At 42.9% G+C, this 20,007-nt stretch overlaps 1 protein-coding gene and 1 pseudogene across 8 annotated transcripts in view; both read right to left on the bottom strand.

Annotated features, from left to right (window-relative positions):
• The window catches only part of ank2b (ankyrin 2b, neuronal), an 876,340-nt gene that overhangs the window by 674,527 nt on the left and 181,806 nt on the right, over positions 1 to 20,007 (bottom strand). The gene's annotated exons all lie outside the window — the stretch shown is intronic.
• On the bottom strand, positions 10,796 to 10,976 carry LOC144501826 (U2 spliceosomal RNA; annotated as a pseudogene).

The raw sequence follows: 20,007 nt of genomic DNA, 5'->3' as shown, positions 1-20,007 counted from the left end.
AGATAGCATCTAAACCTGTTTCATATCTTCAGTGCACAATGCCATTTACAGAAGAGGATTAATGAAGAATATTAAGATGGGATTAGAGGAATAATCTGCAGCTGTTTACCAGAAATTTCCAAGGATAGTAGTAACTAGCATTATTTAATTCAACAAAAACATTCCCTTTGCACTGCATAAACCAGATACATTTACCTACAAGTACAGGGAGCTGATGAGTCAGTAGCAGAGAAAACACAAAGAAACCAAAATTAAGACAGCAAATTATCAAATTGTATTAACAGAATTTACTAATGGGATTTTTGCTGAGCAGACTATTTTTGTTCAATTAATTGTCCCCTGCTCCGAACGCAACATGCTAATTCTGTTCCTTCATCTATGGTCTGCAGATTAGTAAATTTTCTGAAGTGCCCCAGCCAAACTGTTTGTATATAATTTTCAATATGTTATGCCTTTGATCTTATGTGCCTCAAGTTTCAAAAATCCAAATGAAATAATGATCCATAAAAATACAGAAAAGACTGCTCAAGTACAGCTCTTCAGCAAGAATTCATGCTGAACACTTGTTCTATCTTCATTACATACAGAACACTCAAGAGAAATGGTTGGTATTTTACAGAGCAGTGGTGTCCCTGTCCATTAGCCATAAAGTTGGGGGACAACACTGCCTCCACTGTTCATCAAAGCCCTGACTGAATTTAACATTCTCCAGGCAATTATGCAATCATGGCTTCCACCCCAATCAGATGGTCAGCAACTCTTCAGTTTCAGTAGCGCCATCAGGAGCAGTGGTCACTGCTGGGACTGCTGCAGGCCACTGGCCAGCTACAATAGTGGAGGCCGAAAGTGTAGCTAAATGGATCTCCAAGGGGCTACTTTAGCAGGAGTGGCCCTTACTGCAGTTATCTCTCCATGGACTATAGGGTGCCTAATCAGAAGGATTTCTCCTACTGAGCCCACATAGAGGCCACCAGAGTATACCTGAGAGTCTCTTCCTGTGGGGAAGTGCCCATCTGGTTTCAGATAAAGCTCGGCACAACATCGTGGGCCGAAGGGCCTGTTCTGTGCTGTAGTGTTCTATGTTCTATCTACTACTGGTAAAAGACCAGCGGTGGTGGACGTATGATGAGCACAGCATCCCTCGCCATCCTACCCAAATTTTCTCCTTGCCCACCTCATCGGAAGCTGTCAGGGCCCTGTAAAATCCCGGCCCATGTTTTAACCTCACAGCACTTGGTAACACAGTCTGACTAATCCATGTGTTAAAATGTTAACTTTTTTAATCATTTCAAAAATATATTTAAATTTGAGGACTTTTTAAACTGCTGTGCAATTTCCAATGAGGCGCATATTTTATTTGAGGTCATGACCCAACTGCAGAAAATGGTCACACCTTTCTTTAACCATCAGTGAAAGGGCTAAAACGTGACCATGCCCTTCCTTCCCAATTATCAAGGTATCAGACATCTATGATTTACAGTAATTCCCTCAGTTAGCTGAGTTGTGGAATTCACTTTCATTGAGCGTACACACGCAAAAAGACCAAGTGAGTCTAAGCTGTGGCTTACTAATGACCAATAACCAGAAAGAGAGTCTTTCAAAAAGAAATTCCACTTCAGTTTGAAATTGTAGATTGCAGCAAGTACATGATGTTCCTGGAGGGTAGATTATTTTAAGTGCTGACAAAAGAATGTATTACTTGGGTTTCTGAAATCTTGTACTTGCTTTAGGATATGAATAGTGGTAGTTGCACAAAGTTCCACTTCAGAATTGCAAACGCAAAAATAGATCTCCAGTTTGCCTGGAATTTCAGATTCTAGAGACATCTATAACCAACAATAGGACTTCAACATAAGCTCATTAAAATTAAGGATGAGGAAATATATTCAGCCTATCCATTGGTCCCCTAAAGTCTTAATGTATCATCCAATCATTTCTTAAAATATTCCAGATTTTTTGCTTCCATTCCTCTATCTTAAAGTCTATCCCACATGTTGATCACTTCATATTAAGAAGAATTTCCTGATATTAGTCTTATAATGGGGCTTTGTTCATTCGAACCTATGTCCCCTAGTTCTACCCTCGAAGGTTAGAGTAATATACCAAGTCTTTTTTTTTACATATCATTAACAAGCTTACACATGGGGGCGGTAAGGTGGCACAGTGGTTAGCACTGCTGCCTCACAGTGCCAGGGATGCAGGTTCAATTCCAGGCTTGGGTCACTGTCTGCGTGGAGTCTCCACATTCTCCCCATGCCTATGTAGGTTTCTGCTGGGTGCTCCAGTTTCCTGACACAGTCCAAAGATGTGCTGGTTAGGTGGCTTGGCCGTGTTAAATTGCTTCTTAGTGTCAGGAGGACTAGCTAGGGTAAATGTATGGGGATAGGGTCTGGGTGGGATTGTGGTCGGTGCAGAGTCAATGGGCCGAATGGCCTCCTTCTGCACTGTAGGATTCTATGATTCTATGACCTATGGGGATCCATCAAAGATGTCAAAAGGCAGTACCGGACTGAGCTAGAGTCCCAGGCTGGCCGCACGGACTGCCACCGAAAATGGCAAGGTCTGCAAGATGTAACAGGCTACAGGATGAAAGCATGTAGAATCGCCGGCACCAATTCACCCCTCCCTGATGAGTTCAACACATTCTATGCCCGTTTTGAGCAAGAAGTCAGCGAGAGCATGCCCTCCACCCCGGAAGCCTCGGCCAAACCCATATCCGAGGTCACCGTCGCAGACATCAGATCAGCCTTCTCGAAAGTCAACCCACAGAATGCGACTGGCCAGATGGGTACCTAGACAAGCACTCAGATCCTGTGTGGGCCAGCTGGTGGGAGTATTCGCAGACATCTTTAACCTCTCTTTACACCAATCTGAGGTGTCTATCTGCTTCAATAAGATAACCATCATCCCTGTACCAAAGAAAACCCAGCAGCGTGCCTTAATGACTATTGCCCAGTGGCTCTGACATCCATCATTATGAAGTGCTTCGAAAGGCTAGTCATGACATGGATCAATTCCAGCTTCCCAGGCTACCTGGATCCACTACAGTTTGCCTACTGCTGCAACAGGTCCACAGCAGACACCATCTCCCTGTCCCTGCACTCAACCCTGGAACACCTAGATAACAAGGACACCTATGTCAGACTCCTATTTTTGATCACAGCTCAGATTTCAACACCATCATTCCGACAAAACTCATCTCCAAACTCTGTGGCCTGGGGCTCGGCTCCTCCCTCTGCGACTGGATCCTGAACTTCCTAACTCACAGATCACAATCAATAAGGATAGGCAACAACATCTCCTACACAATCATCCTCAACACCAGTGCCCCACAAGGCTGTATCCTCAGCCCCTTACTATACTCCTTATACACCTATGATTGTATGGCCAAATTCACCTCCAACTCGATTTTCAACTTTGCTGATGACACCACCATAGTGGGTCGGATGTCAAACAATGATGATTCGGAGTAAAGGGAAGAGATAGTGAATCTGGTGAACTAGTGTGACAACAATAATCTCTCCCTAAGTGTCAACAAAATGAAGGAGATAGTCATCAACCTCAGAAAGCGTAGTGGATTTACATCAATCGGGATAGAATCATAGAATCCAACAGTGCTGAAAGAGGCCAGTTGGCCCATCGAGTCTGCAGCGACCAAAATACTACCAGGCCCTCTCCCTATAACCCCATGCATTTACCCTAGCTAGTTCCCCTGACACCAAGGGGCAATTTAGCATGGCCAATCCACCCCCACACTCCCCCGGATCAGACCCCCCCTGGGTGACAGGCCCCCCCGACAGACCCCCCCCCCCCCCCCCCCGGGATCGGACCCCCCTGGGAGGCAAGCCCCCCTAACAGGCCCCCCCTCCGGGAGCAGACCCCCCCCCCTTCCGGGGGCAGACCCCCCCCCCCCCCCCCCCCCCCCCGGGATCAGACCCCCCTGGGAGGCAGGCCCCCCTCGGCAGAACACACACCCCTGGGATCGGACCCCCCTGGGAGGCAGGCCCCCCTCAGCAGAGCACACCCCCAATCTACCTTGATCGCTGGTCTCCCTCCACCATCCTTCCGACCTGCAGTCCTTCAAGAGCCTGCAGCACCTTCCTGGCCTTGCGCTGGCGTCTGCCGGAGGAGGGGGGCGGGCTCAGATGGATCTCTGGTTGGCGGGGGTGGGGGGGGGGGGATTATTGTCCAGCAGATTATAATTTTGACATTATCTTCCAAAGGGAATTCCTCTAATTCTGTGCAATGTTCAGATGAAAACAAGATGAAAGAAAGGATCCAAGGCTGCTCCAGAGGCAGATTAGCTGCTCCCAACGTTGCCCATGCAAATCACATTCATAAGTAGGGGCACATCTGCCATGGAATGTGAGAGAAGAGTTGCCAATACAAACTTCTTTTCACTATGGTTGATTTCCCAGATTTAGTAATCTCCTTGAATCTTATTTCCAACCAAGTTCCACCACGGGGACAATTCTGCCAAGTTCACCACGTGACTCTGAACGTTTGAGCACCTGGCTCATGGCAACAATCCAGTTACAGATCACAAATATATTATACAGGTCACTAATTGCTCACTAGGACACTGTAGTTTAATTACCTTTCCCATAGATAATTAGGCAGCACAAAGAAGATGCTACATTATTTTCAGTTTGCAAGATTCTTCCAAGTCCATCCTTCCCCCCCCCCCCCCCCGCTGTTTTTTTCTTTCACGCCCCAGACGCGCTGCTTCAGACTTTTTTTTGAACTGCGCATGCGCCGTTCAGAGCTCCAATCGTTCTGGCAGCGCTAAGCCCCGCCCACTGCGCGGATCAGACTGGAGCCGGCAAAAAGCGTATGGGCGCGCTGCAAAGAGGATTCCAGGCTCGGATCTGCATTGCGCCCAGATCCGGCCCTTAGACTCCAAATGGTAAAATCGGGCCCAGAATGTCATATGTGACTTTAATAAAAGCAGTTTTGGTGTTGTGGCAAGTTTGGAAATCTGTTTGGAGAGATTCAGTCAGGGTGCTCCAGGAAGGAGGGGTGGGGGAAGGACGGGTGGGAACATGGAGTTTCTTGCTGTGGAGGCCGACAAGAAAACACACCAAATCTTGCGGCCTTGACCTCATTAATAATGCAAACAGGTGTTTGGCATTGTTTACGTGACTCCCCGCCATCTTTATGCCAGATGAGAGAATTCCACCCCATTGTTGGAGGTGATTGTGGAGGAGACAGGGAAGAGGGGTTTAAGAATTTGATCTGTAGTAGAGAAAGAAACTGAGGATTGTGTGCATTCCGAGATGATTAGCGAGCTGCTTAGCAGATAAGAGCAGGAACTGATAGAATAGTGCTTTATGTGGTCCAGTCAGATCTGGTGATGAATGGCTAAATCAGCTGTCCGCCATAAACTTTCAAGCCTGGGTACCTTAGACTTAAGGGAGTGGAGATCAGAGTCACATCAGAAAAATTATGAGGACGAGAGTGAGTAATGATTTTATTGGGGACTTGGGCATCAAAGTTGGAGTTGATGGAGTGGTTCAACAAATCTGTAGATGCACAGATGTGGCAAATGGAGGACTGTCAGTCTGCAAATACACGAGGAGATAAGGTTGAGGTGTGAAAGTGGCTGTACAATGATAAAAATTCATAAAAATAATGTTGAATTACTTAACTGCTGAGTGAGATGATTTCAGTGTAGACATGCTGATCTACATAATATTTCCTATGCAGACCATAAAAGGACTTGTACTGTACTTTGAAAGGGCAGTATATAATAAATGCAGTTCAAGTATTCTGGCTAGACACTGCAAAAGCCTAAAAAAACATTACTGCCAATTTTTAATGTGTTGTTGCTGAGGATGATAAATAATCCACCCTACTTTTAAGAACATAAAAAATAAGAGCAGGAGTAGGCCATTCAGCCCTGCGTGCCCATTCCACCATTTAAGGAGATCATGGCCGATCTTCTACTTCAACACCATTTTCCTGCACTATCCCTGTAACCCTTGTTGTGCCAGACTCTCAACATTTAAGAATTGCTCTGTATTTCAGTTTTCCCTACCAAAGTGGATACTCTCATATTTCTCCACATTGTATTCCATCTGCAAAATTATTGCCCACTAGCTTATCCTCTCCAAATCCTGCTGAAGCATCTTTGCATCATCCTCACAACTCACACTTAGTTTTGTGTCATCTGTAAACTTGGAAATATTAAAATTCACCCCGATACCCAAATCATTGATATAGATTGTGAATAGCTGGGGCCCAAGCACTGATCCTTATGGTATCCTAGTCAGAGCCTTCCAACCTGAAATTACCCATTTATTCCTACTCTGTTCTCTGTCCATTAACCAGTTATAAATCCATGCCAATATATTACCCCCAATCCCATCTGTTCTAACTGTGTTAACCTCTTGTGCAAGACCTTATCCAAAGCTTTCCAAAAATTTGAGGAGTCAGAAGTTAGTTCTGAAGTCTTCCTTCGTAATACCATGTCCACCACTTCTGAAAGTATCGGATCACTCCAAGTGTACTTCCTCACTTGTTCTCTCATCCTAATCACAATCAGGAATGTGGGCACCCTAGCATCTTCTGTTATTTTGTTTGCCGGTGTGAAATAGTCAAAACGCTCAGTATAGGAGATCCATCACTCCACATTTTTATCACAGGGTCCCACGATGCTGAAAAATCTTGCCATATTCTTACTAATGGAGGTTCCCTGTATGCACACATTGCAATTCAGTTCCAACAGCTACCTTGATTTTTTTCTTTTAAACAAGGCAACAACCTGAGCAACAGCCTCTTTTTAAACACACCCAGCTCTCTAATTGTTATGCAGAAGATTGTTACTCAAGTCCACCTCATTTGTTATGACCACAGCACACGCCCAAAGTATTTGTTTAGTTTCTTTTCTATTTCCTCATTTTCCATTATAAATTTTGCTGAATCCACTTGTGATGGACCCACATTTACTTTTCTAAAGTTTATTTATTCGTGTCACAAGTAGGTTTACATTAACACTGCAATGAAGTTACTGTGAAAATCCCCTGGTCACCACACTCCGGTGCCTGTTCGGGTACATTGGAAGAGAATTTAGCATGGCCCAATGGACCTAACCAGCACATCTTTCGGACTGTGTGAGGAAACTGGAGCACCCGGAGGAAACCCACGCAGACACAGGGAAAATGTGCAAACTCCTCACAGACAGTGACCCAAGCTCGGAATCGAACCCAGGTCCCTGGCACTGTGAGGCAGCAGTGCTAACCACTGTGCCACCGTGCCACCCCCTGCTGATCTTTTCCTTTTTACATATCTATGGAAGCTATTTCGGTCTGTTTTTATGTTTCTTGCTAGTTTACTTGAATATTCTATTTTCCCTTTCTTAATCTTTTCTTGGTCCTCCTTTTCAGAATTCTAAAATGCTCCCAAATTTCAGGCTGATCAATTATTTGCCAACTTTATACACCCCTTCCTTTGATCTAATGCAATCTTTGATTTATTTTGTTAGCCACGGTGGAACACCTTCCTTGCTGGGTTTTTGTGCATAAAAGGAATGTATTTTTGTTGTAAACTAAGTCTTAGTTCTTTAAATGCTCGCCATTGCCTGTCTCCCATCATACCTTTTAACATATTTTGCAATCCACCATGGTCAATCATTTTAAATATGTCTCTGCTGATGAACTTTAGTATATGCTCCAGCTCCAGGCACATCCAACGGTCTATGTGTATGTGAGACATGTTTTTGCTTTGGGGCAGAGTAACATTTGTTGTTTTCTCATGAATGTTTATTAATGGGATTCCACTGCAGGCAGCTGCAGACTTGCATCTCACATAAACTTGCAGCCTTACTAAGTGGTTTAAGAGAGGCACCACTCGCCATCTAATGATAATGCGTACTGTAAAAACGCAGCACATACCCTCATTAATTCTACTTCCGGGAGACATTACACCCTCCCTTTCCCCACCCCATCGCTGTCAGTGGGATGGACGTATGTCCTCAACCTCACTGAGCATGGCGGAGAGCTGCTAACTTTCATACCCACCAAATTCAAGGACATTTCCAACCATAAATGAGCCAGCTGCTGATGACAACTTTGGACTCTGAACCAATCGCCTCTTTATGCTAACAGACCAGCAGCTGAGTTGCCGCAATTAAGCCATTGTGTAACAACACGAGCATTTGGCGGAGCAGCTGGTTGCCATAGAACCAGCAGATGGTTACTTTGCACTCGGAAAGGGTTCAAATCTACCAACAAGTAATCTGGCCCAAAGCAAAAACATGTCTCACGTACACAAATACTTGGATGTACCTGGTGTGTATACTAAATGTTCATCAGTAGAGACATATTTAAATTAAGTAACAATAGGGATGGATAATTTAGCATTCCTGACCAATAACAGATTACAAATTGGCAGTATTTTTTTTTAAGGTATTTGTAGTGTCTAGTCAAAATATTTAAACAATATTTAATTACATAATATAATTTAGAAATGCTAGTTAGTAATGCTAGTAACATTCATTACTAGAAACAACAAGCCAGACTGAGCTTTTTATGTGACGCTAGTTGGTGTTGCCATGGGATCCCCTCTAGGCTAAGCTCTCACAAACAACTGTGTCACTTTCTGCAAGAAACACATCTTTGATGGAATGACACCTAACCTCCTACCCATTTTATATTTCTGAGATGTAGATGATACATTTGCTATATTTGAAATCGCAGCTGCATGACAGAATCTTCACAGTGCTAACAGTGGCCATTCAGCGCATCAAGTCTGCACTGGCACGCTGAAAGAGTATTCTACCGAGTCCAACTCCCCTGTTTTATCCCTGTAACCTGGCAAATTAATTCTTTATTTTCAAATAGCAATCCAATTCTCTTTTGAATACCTCAGTCGAACCTGCCTCCATCATCCTCCAGACTCCAATCATCACTAGGTATAAATTTTCTTGTTCACATCACTTCTACTCCTTTTGCCCATTATTTTGTATTTGTGCCCTTTAGTTTTAGGTGTACCCAAGTGGGGACAGCTTCACAGTATTTATCCTGTCCATAACCATCAGGATCTTAAACACCTCGATCAAGTCTCCTCTCAGTCTTCTTTTCTCCAAGGAAAACAAACCCAACTTCTCCAAACTATCCTCATAGCTACAGTTGTTTATCCCTGGAATCTTGTAAATCTCCTCCTCTGTGCTCTCCAATGCCTTCACATCCTTCCTCAAGTATGGCTCCCAGAACTGAATGCAGAACTCCAAATGAAGCCTAAATAGTGTCAGATACAAGTTCAACATGGCCTTTTTATGGACTCAATGCCCTTATTAATAAAACCTAGAATACCATCTGTCCTTCCACCCTCAATGACTTATGTACACACATACACATGCATGCACACGCACATCCTTTTGTTCCTGCACCTCCTTAGCATTTCTGCTTTTATTTTATTCTGTCCCTTCACATTGTCCTTGCCAAAATGAATCACCTCACACTTCTCTTGATCACATTCAACATGATCTGCAACTTGTCTGCCCCATTAACCAACATGTCTATGCCCTTTTGAAGTTCAAGACTCTGCTCATCACAGTTAAGAATGCTTCCAATTTTCTTATCACCCACAAATTTTGAAATCATACAATGCACACCAATCTGAGTAATTAATATATATTAATATCATTTAAGAATTTTCTCATACATCTTAATGGACTGCCTCCTGCACTCAAATTCAGGTTTGAATTCAGCTTGGAGCAGTAAACTGAGTTCTCTTTCCTCGATGTGCTATTAAGAAATCTGCCAATGTGTTCTCTACTACCATCTACTGTAAACCTACCTTCACTAATCAATGTTTTCATTGGGATTCCTATGGTTCCACAAGTTACAAGTTTGGCCTGACCATTGGCCTCATAAATAGGGCAAATCGCTGGTTGAGGTCCTCACTGTTGAGGATCAGAGATGGCCCCATCACCGGAGTGACAGATCTCCCAGTATATGGTGTACACAGAGCAATGGCACCCCTACAGCTCAGTAGCCGGCTTCTCAGGCAAGCTGAGACTCCACCCACCCCCTACTGACGAGATTCACATTACAGCCTCTGTATTTCACAGAGTGCCATAAATTACCATTACCTTACTCGCTGAAAGAACAGGTAAACAAATTCCGCCCATAGTGTCCAACAGTAGGTGCTATTCTGCACTTGGAAAACACCTGCTAAACCATACTGATTGCACTTAAAATTAAATTTGTTTACAGTGTGTGATTGTCAGTCAGGTTAAAGTGTGGCTCACATATGCATGCTAGAAAGCACACATATTGACACAGGGCCTTATCCTTTGCAGACAAAAAGAACACGTCCACTCACTGTGCCTTTTTTCAACTAAACAAAAACTTAGAGAAAAGTCATTCCCTGGTTCATTCCTCAGGGCAATGCCTTGATGAATCAGAGTCGACCCGTCCAGTTTGAATTTGAACAAAGCTGGGCAGTTAACTGTTACACGCAACACCTCGACCAGAGTCCACTTGCTAATCAATCAGCACTCTCTTCGCATGCAGTATAAATTGTAGTTCCCCATTACTGTTGGAAAGTTCTTGTGAGCTAGCCTGATGAGTGCAAGACAAAAAGCTTTGATAGTATGCCGTTGTCACAGAACAGTTCAAAACATTAACAGCTTACTCAGGAAAACCAGAAAAATATATCAGTTGCAATTCCTAAGATTACCCTAAAGCACATTCATAAAGGGAGATTTATTTTGTATCAAATTCATCCTGAACCTGACAATGAGTGCTTTCTGGGAAGCTGTTTTTGAAGTTTGAGAATGTCCCCAGAAAGGGGGTGGTGCACCGTTCCCGGAGATACTGCAATACCGGGCCAATACGTGGAGTGGACGGAGCAAGACCCTATTCCATCTCCCTGCTCCAAAAATCAATTTAATATATGGTCCCCAGATAAGGGACGTATCAGATATTAAACTGATAAGAACATATTTTTTTGTATTTTTATTCCAATTCAATCAAATCAAGTCCAATTCAGAGTCTCAACAAGTTGAGACATTCCCAATCCAAGCTGACAAGACAGGGCTCTCACCTCCTGTCTTGGGCTTGATCTACATGATCCAAGCTGATTGGAGTAGGCAGAGGTTTCCTCCTCCAAGGCTTGATCTTATGTGCATCTTAGCCAAAAGGCCGAGATGCCGCTTTTAAAAATTGCTTCAAATGAAGCTAAAATGTAACCTAATGACTTCAACCAAGTACAGCATGTTGATACTACACCTGATCTTAGCCAAAAGGCCGACGTGCTTTCTGGGAAAGTATGGGTTTAATCACTGAGTACTAACAACCCTCACTTTCAAGATACAAAATGTAAAAGAGAATCCCATTGCCATAAACAGCAGATTTATGGGAGAAAAAAAAGACCTTTAACATCTTTTACCATGAGTGTCCAAAGTGCCTTTTGGCTAAGATCAAGTGTATGGTCGGCACCCCATTGTCGGCCGCACTTGGTCGAGGTCATTGGGTTACGCTGAGGCTTCATATGTTTCATATGAAGCAATTTTTAAAAGCGGCATCTCGGCCTTTTGGCTAAGATGCAAATGAGCTCAAGTCTTGGAGGAGGAACCTCCCCCTTCTCCAATCAGCTTGGCTCATGTAGATCGGGCCCAGGACAGGGTGGTTTGGTCGCTTGCCCTGTCTTGTCAGCCTGGATCTGAAATGTCTCAACTTGTTCAGACTCTGAATTGGATTTGATTTGATTGAATTGGAAAAGTATATTTTAAAAAATGTGTCCAAAGTATACCAGTCGGCCTTTTGGCTAAGATCAAGTGTAGTTATGCGGATGCTGCACTTGGTTGAGGTCATTGGGTTGCATTTAAGCTTCATTTTCATATGAAGCAATTTTTTAAAGCAGCATCTCAGCCTTTTGGCTAAGATGCAAATGAGATCAAGCCTTGGAGGAGGAAACCTCTGCCTACTCCAATCAGCTTGGCTCATGTAGATCAGGCCCAAGACAGGGTAGGGGTTGCATACCCTGTCTTGTCAGCTTGGATCGGAAATGTCTCAACTTGTTGAGACTCTGAATTGGACTTGATTTGATTGAATTGGAAAAGTATAAAAAAATAAAGAGTGTCCAAAGTATACCAGTGAGCTATTAGCAACCTGCAATTACTGGCAATCGAGCTCTCAAGTGCAGATAACTTAGTTCTAGTTCATTTTGGTTTATCCTGTTTGAATATGTGGTGTTGGAAGTTTTGAAAGGATTGTTTTTGTACTGTTGCTTCATTGATAGCGATAGAAAAGTCCTAAATCAGAACCTTAAGGTTGCAAGTATCTTCAGCTCAAGATGTTGAGTGGAATATTTATTTAAACTTTGTACATGACTCAAGGCTCACAGTATGTGCCCAAGTTGACAAAGAATTGGCGGCTGAGCTTTGCCAACAGGAATCCTGCTATTGGAGTCCTCCAGTGATATCTTGTCATTGACAGCCAATTAATTTGTCACCATTGGGCTGTTGTTCTAGCCTTACGTAGTCAGCCCCCCAGGGCTGCCGGCCCCACCAGAGGGCCAGGAGTTCAGCAACTTCAGCAATGCCCCTCTAGGTAAGGTTACCTCATGACGCAGAGGTGCCCTCAAAGAAGATGACTCGGTTTCAGGAAGCCGCAGCCAGGTATATAGTATATGCAAGCAGTGGTCCCTCAGCTGCATGGAGGAAACCACTGCCACTAGGTCACCTCCATGGGCCATGGAACAGCCCTTGAAGACAGTCCCCTTCCTCTTGAGAACCTGTTGGGAGGCTGCCAGGGTTTAGCTTGCAGTCTTGTCATATGACGGGGTCTCTCCTGATGTGGGCAAAATGCCAGCGGGAGTGGAAAGTGGCCCTCAAGTAGCTCAAATGGCTGTTCAATGAGCAGCCGTTGCATTGAGGTTTCCACCATTGGCAAAACGCGATGGCAGTTTGAAGACATCGGAATCTCTTCCTGATGCCTTTCCCCGCCATATTGCCAGCTTCCCATTTCCCAGTCCTTCACCTCAGGTCTTGAAAATTTCCACCTGAGGACTGTCTTTATGCAAGTAGATGGCAACTGAGGAAGCTTTTTCCTCTGAGCAAGAGCGAGAGAGAGCGCGAGAGCGAGAGTGAGACAGAGCGCAAGAGCGAGCACGAGAGATTAATTATTATTGTTGGGGAGCTTAGCAGGCAAACACTTAACATATTTCCTGTTCCCTGTAACATGTTCCCTGACTGCTATTTTAATGGAAGTGAACCATTTACTTTGAAAAGGTTAATTCCTATCTTAATTTAGTAGGCAGAGCTCTGTAGAAGCTACCAGTAACAGAACTCAATTCATGCATGAACTGTCACCTTTATAGAAAAATCAACATTGTAAATTTTGAGAATTTAAAAATATGCATATAATATGTGGAGTGAACTATCATAAACCTGGATTTTTAAAACTTCACTCTCGAGATATGAGCATCACTGGTGAGGCCAGCATTTATTGTCCATCTTTGGTTGGCTTTGGAAAGGTGGTGGTGGATCAAAAGTTGCTTCATCTTTAGTGAAGAAGATTTATTGTGTACGAGACCTTTAATGTAAAATAGATGCTGTACATTTTGGCAGCTCTGGTTTTAAATCCCCAAGTATGAACAGTGGGAAATATTAAACCATTTATGTGAATTGAATTTTAATACAAAACTCTGGTCAGAAATTTATCTTTAGTGTTAAAATTAAGCTGTGTCATAACAATACATTTATGCATAAGTTGCAAAAAGACAGCGGGTGGAATCATCTCCGATATCGGCAAAATCCAATGTCGGGCATGGAGCCCACCGACAGCAATGGCAGCTTATTCCACTGTATTGTGCAGCATTTGGAAAAAATATTTGGCAGGCATGGGTTCCACGCTGTGTTGCTGGCAGGCAACCTCCTGATTCGCCTACCCTGCTATCACCGCAGCACTTTGATGATCTGAGCGCACAGCAAGCACACCTTGGAGTTCGCTGGGAAGTCATGGCTGCGAGACCCAGGAAACATTTTGCACCCAAGCTCACCCCTGCCCCCATCACTCAACCCTTTCCTCCTCCACTCAACTCCCCCGTTTCCCCCACAATCACCTGTGTGTTGGTGTGTTCCCCCCACTCCGGCTCTCCCTGTTCCCCCCTGACTCACTCCCTTTTCCACCCCCAACTTACTCACTGCTCCCCTCACAGAGTCACTCCCTTCTCCTCCCCCTGACTCACTCTCTGTTCCCTCCGCCCTGACTCACCCTCTCCCCTCTCCTGAGTTGCCCCACGAACACTGCACACACCTCAGAGTTCACCTTGGAGTTCTGTTCACCGGGTGTAGGCCTTTTGAAAACAGTCGTACATTGCACCGTTGTGACATCATGCCACCACAGATATATCATTTGACGTGGGACTATGATTCCAGTGTATAATGATGTGTTAATGTATTATAATGAGGTTGCTGACATTGAATGTTGGGAAATGCCACTGATGGGGGGAGTGGGGTAGGGGACAATCATGTCCTGCATTTATATCAAAGTGAAACACGACCAAGGCCTTCTTGTGATATTTTCCACTCTTGCCACAAAATTCACCAACACGAACGGAAGTGGAAAATCCCAATCACAGCTTTGAATAGAATGGCTTCTCCTTTGCATCATTTATTGAGTTGTTGGGTTAGGCCTAGTTACTCATTGTACAGAATGATTTCAATCAATGCTTGGAAAACAACAATTTGTTACAGCAGTAACCTTAACTCTTATGTCTGTGAATCATCAGTATTTCAAATATCCTTTAAAATTGGCAGCCTGGGAAACAATCCCAGAAGGTGCATATGTCTTTCAGCAGCACTGAAGAGCCATGTGCTACATCTGATGCAAAACACTTTATGCAAAATACTTGTAAAGCAACATGCAAATTTATCAAGATTGCATTGCATAGAAGTGAAGCAATGGTGGATTTCAAACTAATTTAGATCAATTTAAAATCTGCAAAATAGTGAACAAAGTTTTGTAGAGTACTTTTGTGAAAATATTATCCTTTTAATTCACCCTGATAAAATAATTCAAATGGCAGGTAATTCCAATTCCAAGCCTCTTCGTGGACCAAGTAGTGCACTAAGGCAGACTTTCGTCTGTTTCCATAGCTTTTCATGCTTGGAACAGGTCACTCGTCTTTCGCTTAACGGACGCCATTCTGCATCAAACATGGCTGATCAGGTGTTTCTCCCGTGCTTACCACCAGCCATTGGCATGTTTGGAAGAATTTGCAGGTTGACACTCAACCTGTTTGACTGCATTACGAATGCATCTTCCTTGGTCATCAAGTCCTGGGATGGGACTCGAACCCAGAGCTTCAGGCGCAAAGACCCCAGGGGGACTACCCACTATGCCACAAGACCTCCACAAGACAGGTAAAGACTGCTTTAAATAAAAACTTAGGAATATTAGGGTCTATTAGCTTTATTATATCACAAAGTAAAACTAAATGATAAAATAACACAATAAAATATAATCCCATACTGAAACTGTAAAATTCCTTCACTGTGAAATAATGGGTATAGAATTCAACTCATTTTAACCCACGTTTCAACACAGTAGATCCATTGGCTTTACATGCATGAAGCCCAACAAGGTATGGGTAACCACTAATCTCCTATTATCACTTGCATATGTAAATAAAACTATTCATCTCGATATAATGTTTTGTAAAAATATTCTACTTATGAACCAGGTTGTCTACTGTTTATTCAAAGATCAGGGCACTTACTTCAAAAGATCAGTGTGATTATTACGGATGTAATTCCATGTATTTCCCTGCATTTGCAGAGGATGTAACTTGCCTCTTTATCTCCTCATTCCTCACTGTTCAAGGCCCCAATTGCCCCTTCCAGGTAAAGCAGTGATTCATTGTTACTTCTTTCAACTTAAGCTGCTGTACTCGCATATCACATTGCAGTCTCCTCTGCGCTGGGGAGACCAAACGCAGATTGAGTGATCACTTTGCAGAACTCCTTCCCTCAGTCTGCAAGTATGACCCCAACCTTCCTGTCATCTACCATTTCAATTCTCCATCTTTCTCTTATGTTCACATTTTCATCCTCGGCCTGCTGCAATGTTTTGGTGAAGCCCAACAGTACATAATTTTTCCAATTTGGTCCTTTACAGTCTCCTGGACTTAACATGAGTTCAACAACTTCAGATCATGAACTCGGTCCTTCATTTTGATTTTTCTCACCTCCTCCCCATCCCCACAAGTGTCATTTTGTTTCTTTTTCTCATGTTTCACTTTCAGAAAGTGCGGACCCTTGTTCTGCTATTAACATCTGCTTTAAGTCTTTAACACTATCATTGCCATCCCTTTGTCTTGTGTCCTTGATAGCTTTTTCATCTAATCTCTTCTGACCTCTTCTATTTTTCTCCATCTGGTCCACCATCCACAACCACAGCATTTTCAACAGCATAAAACCTATCGCATTTCTACCTCTTCAACTCCGAAGAAGGATCATATGTACTTAAAACATTAACTCGGGGGAATTTTCGGCTTTTGTTTGCAGCAGGTGGAGGCAGGATATCTTGTGGGGGTCCCAAAATGTGGTTTACACTGGCACGATTTCTTGCTCTGATTGTCCCCAACCCACCAATGACGGAATGGGAATCCCAATGTTGAATGTCAGGATCCCCATTTGAATGTATTTAAATATCATTATCAGGCCTTTATAGCCTCGTCGTGCCCACGCCCCCCCCAGCCTCTTAAAATGTTCATCACATCAGCTTGAGCTTACATCAACGTAAATCACAACAGGTCCCCCACAATGTGCACCTGGTAAGCAGAACCCGCCAGAGGCACACAGGTGTGTACATCTTTCAGATTGGGATGGAGTGGGAAAAGAGGGGGCTGAGACAGAGGACATTGCCAGGTGGGGTTGATCATCTGGGGGAGTGGAGGGGTGGGGGTGAAGTATGGGCGGGTGTTTTGTGGGGGACAGGTTCCATAGGGGGTGGGGGGGGAGTTGTTTCAATCAGAGCCCACCCTGCCAGTGTGACATCATGGGAACTGCCCCATACCAATTATTTTTCGAAGTGCCTAAAAGAAAAGCGGAAGTCCCTTTTCCCAACTGCTGAGCCACTCTGCCCAAAAAAATGAGCAAAATTCCTCCCTCTGCTTTTCTTTTTCCACAAATATTGCCAGACCTGCTGGATTTTTCTAGCACTTCCAGTCTTTATTACAAATGCTGGACTTTGTTTACATGGCTGGTTTGAAGTATCAGTTTGTTACTTGAGGAATATTAGATGCTATCCAATGGCTTCCAATTGTGATAACAGGGCTCATGAGTTCTGTTCATCAAGTGGGTAATGGATGAGGAGGATGAGAAGGTGGGGCTTATGGGAGTGGGACTGGGAATGAGAGGGTGGGTTAAATTTATCAGAAGGCTGACATCTCTATAGATTGCGTGACCTTCCCAATACAACTCAAACTTTGCTACTGTTTCCATGGAAAGTGCTGTGTCCTTTTTTTTTGGGAACGGAGGTGAGCCTTTTAACCTGCCTGCTCCAGAATCATCCTGCTTCCAACCCTGCCTTGGGTCTGCTGCCCTTCCGCGTCAATTAAGGCCATGGCTGCCAGAAAATCCCTTTCCTCAGCAGCTTGGCAAAGGAGGTGTGATTGTGACTCCAGGATTTGTCCCACTTCCCACTTTTCCAACACAGAAATGAAAATCTGGCGCTAGGGATCAGCTTGTGCATTTTCTCTGCACTATCTCTAATGGTCCTTTTGTTTCTTAATAACCAGAACATCTCGCAGTGTGTATAATCTGAGCACAGAGTACTCCCTGTGACTAATACTCAGTTATTTTGGCTATGAGATTCAACATCCTATTGACTATCGCTCCAAATGATTAAAAGGGATCAGAATGAGCCATCAAGGTAGGAGGTACTTGCACATTTATGGCAATGTTGAAAATTAGAGACAGTACTAAATTGAAAGTGAAGTTCACTGTAAAAGCAATGAATTTATACCCATAACCAGATAATATTTTTCAAGCTCCTTCCCAAACAACAATCAATTAATCAATCCACTATGACCACTTTCAAATGGCAATTTCTTGTTGGACAGAACCTTCTGAGCAACTGTTACAGAATCTGCTGTCCCTCCACCACCAAAAACCTATTCATTCAAATCATTATTTCAAAGCAAGATAACTTTGTTAATCTTGGATTTGTGTTATTGTTGTCCATTCACCTGGATATATATTCATGGAGCTGTTCTTGATTGCTGCATAGCAACACTATCAACATGCTTAATGAGAAACATGTTTTTTGAGAAAGTGCGTCTAAACTCACTAAAAATTAGCAGTGTGTTGTGCAATAGAAGAACTATCTCACTAAATATAGTCACGTACAATTTCAGTTTCAAGTTTTTTACTGTGATATTCTGAATTGCAGCGCTGACCTCTGTTATGTCTTAAATATTATATAAGATTAGCCCTGCTGGTAGTATAGGTCAAATAGCTAATCTATAATTACTCTGTTTTTTTTTAAAAATCAGCTATTTTCAAATATCAACACTTGTTTCTCATCTGAAAACAGGTGACTGGCAGAGAAAAATCAAGCAAACATGTCAAATGTCCCTTTGACATACTTTTATTAGGAACTAAATTGGAAAGCCAGTTCTTGACCGTACATGCACAGTTAAATGCAGAAATCAGGAAGCTGCTTTCCAAATTACCTTGCTTCTCTGGACACTTCAGTCTCACAATATTTAGCCAAGAAACTCAGTATTCACAATGGTGTGCATTTTTTGTCCTTACCAATTCCTACCAAACAACACTGGAAAATGTTTGGGCTCATCCATTCAAGTCAAAATAGTTTTTTAACAACATGGAAAGCCTTAATTTCTGTCAAGCAATCTCTCTGACGCTGAAAATTAAAAGTGCGGAGCCTTATTCCATCAGATTTTTATTATTTTGAATTTAAAAAAATAATGTTTTGCGTTTATTTTGTCTCCTTTATCTCCCTCTCAATCCTATCTTTCCTTCCCTCTCGCTTTCCATAAATTGAATATTCTAAATTACACGTCCTGGTTCAGATATCTCATGCCTCAGTGAAGATCCTTCAATCTGGTTGACTGAAGAAACATTTGGACAAGGGAGCAGATACATGGGAAGATCTTCTCCTGCTCATACAGGTCCCAAATCCCTTGTACAGGATGCAAGATTTGGATTTCTAATTGCTGTAAAGTACATTGTAAAAGTCCCCTTGTAGTCTCTAGGTAAGAGTATGCATAAAGAACGGCAAGCAATGCTCGCTCGTTCACTGCTGAGCACAAATTGCTGCTACTATATTTCTTTCATTTTGATTGATGACAAAATATCTGATGTAAAATAGACTGTAGATCAATTTGAACTTTCAATAGCTTTTGGCTCAAAGTTAAACTCTGCCTCCAAAAATCTGCACATCATTTTTTGTTCATTTATTAAACTTTCAGCTGTCAGCATTCCTGCTAGGCTTCCTGCTGCAGAATGCTGTCCAGTGGACCCCTGCTGAAGTGTACCTTTTTGGATGCAAGATGATACATAAATCAGAACCTGTTGTGATGTTGCCTAAGCTTGAAAAAGCCCGTCAGCTCCGACTTCCCAGATCCACAAAGAATGACCACTTGCAGTGTGATACCAAATGGAATTAAAGTCAAAGACAATTACCATCTTCAAGAAAACATAGCGAAATAGAGAGAAAAATCAGGGGAAAGGGTGAACTGAAAGACTTATCAATGTATCCATCCTAAGAATGAGTTCCACAGGTTGTGCTATTAGAGACTGTTTGATAAAGATACCAAGAATCATATTAACCAAGTAAAAGAACAAACAACAGTTAATTTCCCACAATACTTTGTAATTGCTAGCATGCAAACCAGTTAAAAGTATCCAAGTAATTTTAAAATATAACAACCAATATATCACCTTGTATTGTTTATCATTAAAAAAAACTGTTTCAATCGACATTAATGTTTAAAATGATGATGTGGCATTATTAGCAAGTTTAAGTTTAT

The sequence above is a fragment of the Mustelus asterias genome, chromosome 1 (genome assembly GCF_964213995.1).
Source record: "Mustelus asterias chromosome 1, sMusAst1.hap1.1, whole genome shotgun sequence".
NCBI lineage: Eukaryota > Metazoa > Chordata > Chondrichthyes > Carcharhiniformes > Triakidae > Mustelus > Mustelus asterias.
This window is presented reverse-complemented; position numbering and strand designations above follow the sequence as displayed.